We start from the raw sequence: 7,682 nt of genomic DNA on the forward strand, positions 1-7,682 counted from the left end.
TTTAGCTGGGTAGGAAAAGGGAGATAGAAACATTAACGACGGGAAAGAAGCAATGATTGGCTGCCTCCATTATGCCCCCTACTGGGAATCGAGCCTGCAACCCCGTCACGTGTCCTGACCAGGAATCGAACTGTGACCTCCTGATTCATAGGTTGAGGCGCAACCACTGAGCCATGCTGGCTGGGCTCCGCTCTGGTTTTGAAGCTGGAAGGACACGCTTCTGAGCTGCTATGGACGTGGTTTCAGCAGCTGGAGGGAGTGAAGATAGTGAAGCAGAGCTGAGAGGTGGGTGGGGAGACGCTGGATGAGCCCTGGTTCCGGCCAGCTTCCCCTTGGCTTGTCTGCCGTGCAGCGGTGTGGGCCTTGAACTTTTTGCTGGTGCTGGTGTGAGGTGGGTTCCTGCCACTTACAATCCAGAGAGTCACAGATAACCACTGGTTTAACTAGCTCCGTTTTACCCAAGGTGAAGGTGAAGCCGGGAGAGAGGAAATAACTCGCTTCCATTGAGGGACTAAGCCAGAGTCCAGTGGATTCAGCTGCAACAATTCTCAAAGCAGTCCTCAAGTCAGGAACTGCCCTGAGTCTAGAAGAGTTCCACGTGAAGGAACTGATCAGATTAGATCGCTTTCCTTCCTTCAGGGTGTTTGAGTCAGAGCCTGGGCAGAGGTGTAAGGGAGCGCGGTGGGGCAGGCTAATTCACTAGCCATGTTTGCTTTACAGCCCTTCACAGCTGGTATTCTACACCCAGTTATAGTTTAGATATACAAGTTCAAAGCAGGACAGAGGATTTGTAAACAGGGCCAGTGGGCTTATATTCAGACTCTAACTTACAAGCTGTGTGACTTTGGATAAGTCCCTCACTCTCCCTCTTTTCTTGGTCTGTGTGAAGATAATGCTTTCACATATGGCAATTAAATGAGATGGCATTTGTGGAGGACATGGTGCATTGGAAAGCACCCCTTGCATCTTTAGCCACCAGCATCACTCGTGTTACCATTAATATTTGTCACACAGAAACCATGGCCAACCTCCCTGGGTCTAGGGAGGCCTTAACGTAATGATTCACTGTCTCTTCTGTCCACTCCCAACTGTCACTATCCAAACAGGAAGGCAAAGGACTTCACCTGGAAAAGAACCCTGAAACATTGCTCAGAGCCTCAAGCAAAGGCTTTGTGGGAGTCCCAAAGAATTTGGAGAATTCCTCTTTTCCTCATAGCGAGAACTAAAGGCAGTGGTGTCCACTGGTTGGCAGTTTAAGTTCTGCAAGAAATGGCTGTGCCATTATCTCTGACACAAATGTTCCAGGGTTACAGATAATACAGGCAACATGTTTAAAGGACAGATTCTGCATACAGATGGATAGCAGGCCCCATGGGAATCTCTGTGATACCGTACATCTCAAATATCTGAAGGTGCTCTGAGGTTGGATGGAAATATTAGGATCAAGACAGCACATCGGTCAGAGAGCACCTGCTGGATGCTCAATCATGAGCAAATGTAGCTGTATGTGTAGGTGGTTAAACAGCAGTCTGTATAGTGTGTATGAAATGGCAATCCTATATAATCCTATACAATAAAGAGCTAATATGCTAATTAGGCCGAACAGCCGAACGACCTCCCAGACGTCCTTCCAGAAGACCTTCCAGACGAAGCCAGGGCTGTGAGTCCCAAGCCCCTTGCAATGAATTTCATGCATTGGGCCTCTAGTAGAATATAATGGAAAGTCAATGAAATTTGGAGGCTCAATGCCTACCTCTGTTTTTAGTGGTGGTGATTTGGTTACGTTTCTTTTTTAAAAAACTTATCCTGAAAGTATTACAGATGTCCCTGTTTTTTCCTCCCATTGACCCCCCTCCTTCCTACTCCCACCCCCTCCCTAAGCCTTCAGCACACTATTGTCTGTGACAATGGGTTATTCATATATGCATGTAAGTTCTCTGGTTAACCTATTAAGCCTCACCCCCTTTCCCTCTGAAAACTGTCAGCCTGTTGCATAGTTTCATGGGTCTATTTTGTTTGTCAGTTTCTTTACCTATTAAGCCTCACCCCTTTTCCCTCTGAAAACTGTCAGCCTGTTGCATACTTTCATGGGTCTATTTTGTTTGTCAGTTTCTTTTGTTCATTAGATTCCACATGTAAGTGAGATCATACTATATTTGTCTTTCTCTGACTGGCTTATTTCACTTAGCATAATATGCTCCAGGTCCCTCCATGTTGTTTCAAAGGGTAAGAGACCCATTTTTTTTTTTTTTTATAGAAACACTAGTGACCTGATGCACAGATTAGTGCACATTGAAAGGAAATTAATTAGAATGTGGCCGGTGGGGCAGGACTGGGTGAGATGGGCTGGACATGCCCTGGAGCCAACCTTCTGTGGTCCCTCCCCAACATCTGCATAATAAGTGGGGCCCCTCCAGCAGGGGGGTCCCTCAGCCTGGCCTGCTGGGATCAGGCCAAAACTGGCTCTCTGACATCCCCTGAGGGGTCCTGGAGTGCGAGAGGGCACTCTGCAAAGTTGTTGTCATACAGGGTGTGGAACACAAATGCAAGTGTGCAGTAAACCAGATTCAGGGCTGGCAGTGCCCCAGCAACAGCATAATTCACAGCCAAAGGTAGAATAGCACTGCCCTGCAAAGAATTGGGGTCCCTCCTCTCTGGTTTCAGGGTGCGAGAACTGCTGCTGCCAAGTCACTGCAGCTAGGCAGCTCCTGCATTGAGCGGCTGCCCCCTTGTGGTCAGTGCCCATCATAGCGACTGGTTGGACAGTTGGACACTTAGCATATTAGCCTTTTATATAAATAGATGGCCTGTCACTAGGGAGAGGAAGCCGGGCGTTGTTATGTGACATCATTACCCAGCACCCACAGCCACTATTTCCGGGCTGGGCTGGGCTGGGCTGTGGGCCAAATTTTGCACCATAGAGTCTCAGCAGCGTTGGCTGCAATTTGGTGGGCTGTCACTCTAGCGTGGTTGCAGGGCCTTTGTCCCACTTGGGGGAAGCCGAGTGTTGCTTTGTCGGAGCCAAGTCCATGGTGCCATATCTCTGTAAATGGCCAGTGGGCGTCACAGCAGCTCCTGCGTTGAGTGTCTGCCCCCTGGTGGTCAGTGTGCATCATAGCAACAAGTCGGACGGTAGGACACTTAGCATCTTAGCCTTTTGTATATATAGACAGTATTCCAATGTGTAAATGTGGCATAATTTTCACTGATACAATGACTAGGGTTAGAGAAAGAAAGGAAAAAGTAAATAAGTGGGACTACATCAAAATAAAAAGCTTCTGCTTTTTTATCCTCACATCTACTGATGGGCACTTGGGCTGTTTCTAGATCATAGCTATTGTAAATTGTGCTGCTATGAACATAGGGGTGCACATTTTCTTTCTGATTGGTGTTTCAGGTTTCTTAGGATAAATTCCTAGTAGGATCACTGGGTCAAATGGCAGTTCCATGTTTAATTATTTGAGGAAACTTCGTATTGTTTTCCATAATGGCTGCACCAGTATGCATTTTCTCCACATCCTTGCCAGCACTTGTCATTTGTTGATTTGTTTATGGTAGCCATTCTGACAGGTGTGAGGTGATAACTCATTGTCATTTTAATTTACATCTCTCTGATTAGAGACTGATCACTTTTCCATAAATCTCTTGGCCATTTGTATATTCTCTTTGGAGAAGTCTCTATTTAGATCCCCTAACCGCCAAAACCGGTTTGGCTCAGTGGATAGAGTGTCGGCTTGTGGACTGAAAGGTCCCAGGTTCGATTCCAGTCAAGGGCATGTACCTGGGTTGCGTGCACATCCCCAGTGGGAGATGTAACCATTTTTTAATTGGATTGTTTGTCTTCCTTTTGTTGAATTGTATAGTACTTTATATATTTTGGAAATGAACCCCTTATCAGATGTCTCATTGGAAATAAGTTCTCCCATACAGTGGGCTCCCTTTGCATTTTGATGCATGTTTCTTTTGCTGTGCAGAAGCTTTTTATTTTGATGTAGTCCCATTTGTTTACCTTTTCCTTTGTTTCTCTTGCCCTAGGGGTGTAGCAGTGAAAATTGTGCCACTGATAAGTCTGATATTTTGCTGCCTACATTTTCTTCTAGGATTTTTATGATTTCACAACTTACACTTAAGATTTTTGTGTTTTTTTTTTTTATGTTTCTTAATCTCTCAGAGCCTCAGTTCCCTATTTTGGAGCTTGTTGGACTCCTTGGCCTCTAGAATTTGGGAAGTGATTAAGGTGATTAAATGATATAATACAAGTCAAGCACCAAGCACTTACTGTGGGTTTAATAAATGTACATTATTTTTCTCTACCCACTGACTAGTCACTTCTTCAAACTTGTTCCCCACTGCTCCTCCAATGGTTCCACTCAACTAGACCATTATATTAATACTAGAGGCCCGATGCACGAAATTCATGCAAGGGGCTCGGCCCTCACAGCCCTGACTTCATCCGGAAGGTTGTCCAGAAGGACATCCAGAAGGTTGTTCAGCTGTCCGGTCTAATTAGCATATTACACTTTTATTATTATAGACTCACGGAGTGCTTCGCACCTGCCTGCATTGCTGTGCAGGGACAAGGAAGTGGAAGAAGGGGGGTGGTAAAATATTGATAAGGAGTGGTGAGGAGACGGAGGAACCAGAGCTTCCAGACATTCTTGGTGGACATGTAAATTAACACAGCTACTTTGGATCAGTAGTAGGATCTACTACACCTGGCCATACTCATACTTCATGGCCCAGAATTTCCACATCTAGGATACACCCAACAGAAATGTGCTCCTATAGTCACCAAAAGAAAGACATCCGCCAGAATGTTCACGGCAGCACGAATTATAATAGTCTCCAAGTGGAAGCAGCCCAGAGTCCATGCGGAATGGAGGAGGCACCCCCCCCCCCCCCCCCCGTGGCACATTCACGCCACGGAAGCTGAACGGTAAAGAGGAACGAACAAGCTGCAGCTACCGCATGACATGAACACACCCGTAAACATAACGCCGAGGGAGGGAAACCAGCAAAGGAGTATACACCACAGGCCTCCATTTAGATGAAGTTCAAAAACTGGCTAAAGTAATCTGTGGTGTTAGTAGTTTCCTTTGGGATAGGTAACAGCAAGAGGGTACAAGAGAGCTGGGGTGGGGGATGTTAACGTTCTGTTTCATGATTTGGGTGCTGAATACAAGAGAAGTTTGCTTTGTAAAATAATTTGCCTACATACACTCTTCATGCACTTTTTGTATATATATATTATACTTTAATATCAATTTATAAAATAAAGACAATTGGATAAAATGCATTTCTTCAACCGAGAGGCTTGTGCTCTTATTGAGGAGCAATTAAAGAAATGACCAACTACAGTGTGAAATATGTGCCAAACAGGAACCAACCGTGAGCTGTGAGAGCCCAGAGCATCCTGGCCAGAGGCCCTGACACCACATCTCAGGGAAGGCAGCTTTGAGCTGGGTCTCAGGGACAGGACGGGAGCCACGCCTGGCAGGCTCAGGAACACCATTATAGCTGGCCAACTACAGCAGAAAGAGCCCAGCAGGAAATAGGCTGGAAATGTGGGTAAAAGTCAAGTTCTGGAGGCTCTCGTGTGTCAGGTTAAAGAACGTGGAGTGTGTTTTGAAAGTGTCTCCATCAAGGAATAGATATAGGTTGTGTGTGTGTGTGTGTGTGTGTGTGTGTGTGTGTGTGTTTAGCAGATGAGAAATGGCCTGGAGAGAAGGGAGCGGAGTCAGGGGACATTAGAAGGCAGTTGCATGAGCTCAAGCGAGAGGTGATGTCTGAACTTAACTAAACTAGGGCAGGAAGGGGAGAGAAGAGAATGAAATGAACTGAATGTCCAATGAACCGAATGAGTGATTTTTTATGTTTACAATGCACCTTTTATAGTTTTTCTTATAGTATATTTGGCTATACAGTCGTTTGCTGTACCTTTCTTGAAGACAAGGACTTAGTCTTATGCATGCTGTGTCATTCTGATTCCATAAATATTTTTTTAAAATAATACTGGTCTTATATTCTCCCACAGTGATCAATGTAATACTCCTCAATACTCGCTGATTAAAGTGAACACCTTGCTGACCGGCCACAGTATACTCGTGTTTCCATGTCCGAACGTTGCCGACCAGTCATGAGTTAACTCGTGTCTTTTCCTCAATTTGTCAGTCAGTATTTCCAGAGACATCTAATTTGTTCCACCTATCTTTTATTATGGTAAAAAAAATATTTTAAAAAAGACATATTGTGGCAGAACATTTGAGCAAATTACGTGCAGACACTTTGGTTGGCCGAGTGACTTTGTTAAGTCAGCTGGAAGAGAGTGCTTTGTTGGAAGATAGTAATGAGTCTGACATTAGGCCCTCACGAAGGCAAAAGAAAAATGTGATAGTATACGACAGGGAAAGTGATTCTGAAGAAGAATGGGCAGAAAGAGATATTTTACCAGCCTTGGAGGATTATACAAATATTTCAGGAATGACTGTTCAATTTGAAGACCCACAAAGTAGAAGTGAAATAACAAATTGATATTTTGATAAGTATTTTTTTTATCTCATTACTTCTCAAACCAATTTATACCATCACCAAATGGAAAAATACCACAAAAAACCTCTGTTAAAATTTAACCATGGGCAGACATTACTTATATGGGTATAAAGAAGTTTTTGGTTTAATTATATTGATGGGACAAGCAAAGAAGCCAGGATGGAAAGAATACTGTTCAACGAAATTTTTACTTGAATCACCCATATTTCCAAAAACTATGACTGGAAAGAGGTTTGAGTAAATACTTATATTCTTTCATTGAACAATAATTCACAAACAATATGTAACACAGACCATCTTTACAAAGTAAGACCTCTTTTGTTTGTTCTTTAAAAGTATATTTTTATTGATTTCAGAGAGGAAGAGTGATGGAGAGATAGAAACCTCAATGATGAGAGAGAATTCTCAATCAGCTGCTCCTGCATGCCCCCTACTGGGGATGGAGCCCAAAAGCAGGCCTGTGCCCTGACCAGGAATGGAACTCCTGGTTCATAGGTCGATGCTCAACCATTGAGCCACGCTGGCTGGGCCAGACCTCTTTTAGATCACTTTATCTCAAAATTTAAATCTTTGTATATACCAAAACACCGGTTACCACTCAATGAAGCAATGATTCCATGAAGAGGACGCATCTGATTCAAGACATATAATTCGGCAAAAATAATAAAATACTGGATTTTAGCAAGGATGCTCTGTGAAAATGAGAGTAGCTATATTTGCAGCTTTGAGATATACACGGGCGACGGCAATAAATTACAACAGGCCATATTATCTTAAAGTTTTACAGCCTTTTCTTAATTCTTGTCATCATGTTTACTAAAATAATTACTACAACAGCATGTCTACAGCGGAACTATTATTGGAGAACAAAACACTGGTCTGGTCTGTGGAACGATAAGGGAGAACCGTGGGGTGCCAAAACCACTAAAAGACAAGTAGCCAGCCACACGGGCGAGTTCTGGCTCCAAATAGCCAGTCAGCAAGGTAAGCTGACTTGCAGGAGAATGGCTGGAAGAACACCATGGCATAACCATTAGCTGACAGGAATTCTTGGCGTCCCTGCTATCCTCAGGGCTCAGATGACCCTGCCAGAAGCCAGATCCCTATCCACACATAAGAGGACCCCGCCCCCC

General features: G+C 44.2%; 1 protein-coding gene across 1 annotated transcript in view; it reads right to left on the reverse strand.

Moving 5' to 3' along the window:
* Nucleotides 1-7,682, reverse strand: part of NKX3-1 (NK3 homeobox 1) — a 54,285-nt gene that overhangs the window by 37,521 nt on the left and 9,082 nt on the right. The gene's annotated exons all lie outside the window — the stretch shown is intronic.

The sequence above is a fragment of the Myotis davidii genome, unplaced genomic scaffold (genome assembly GCF_000327345.1).
Source record: "Myotis davidii unplaced genomic scaffold, ASM32734v1 scaffold1166, whole genome shotgun sequence".
Taxonomy (NCBI): domain Eukaryota; kingdom Metazoa; phylum Chordata; class Mammalia; order Chiroptera; family Vespertilionidae; genus Myotis; species Myotis davidii.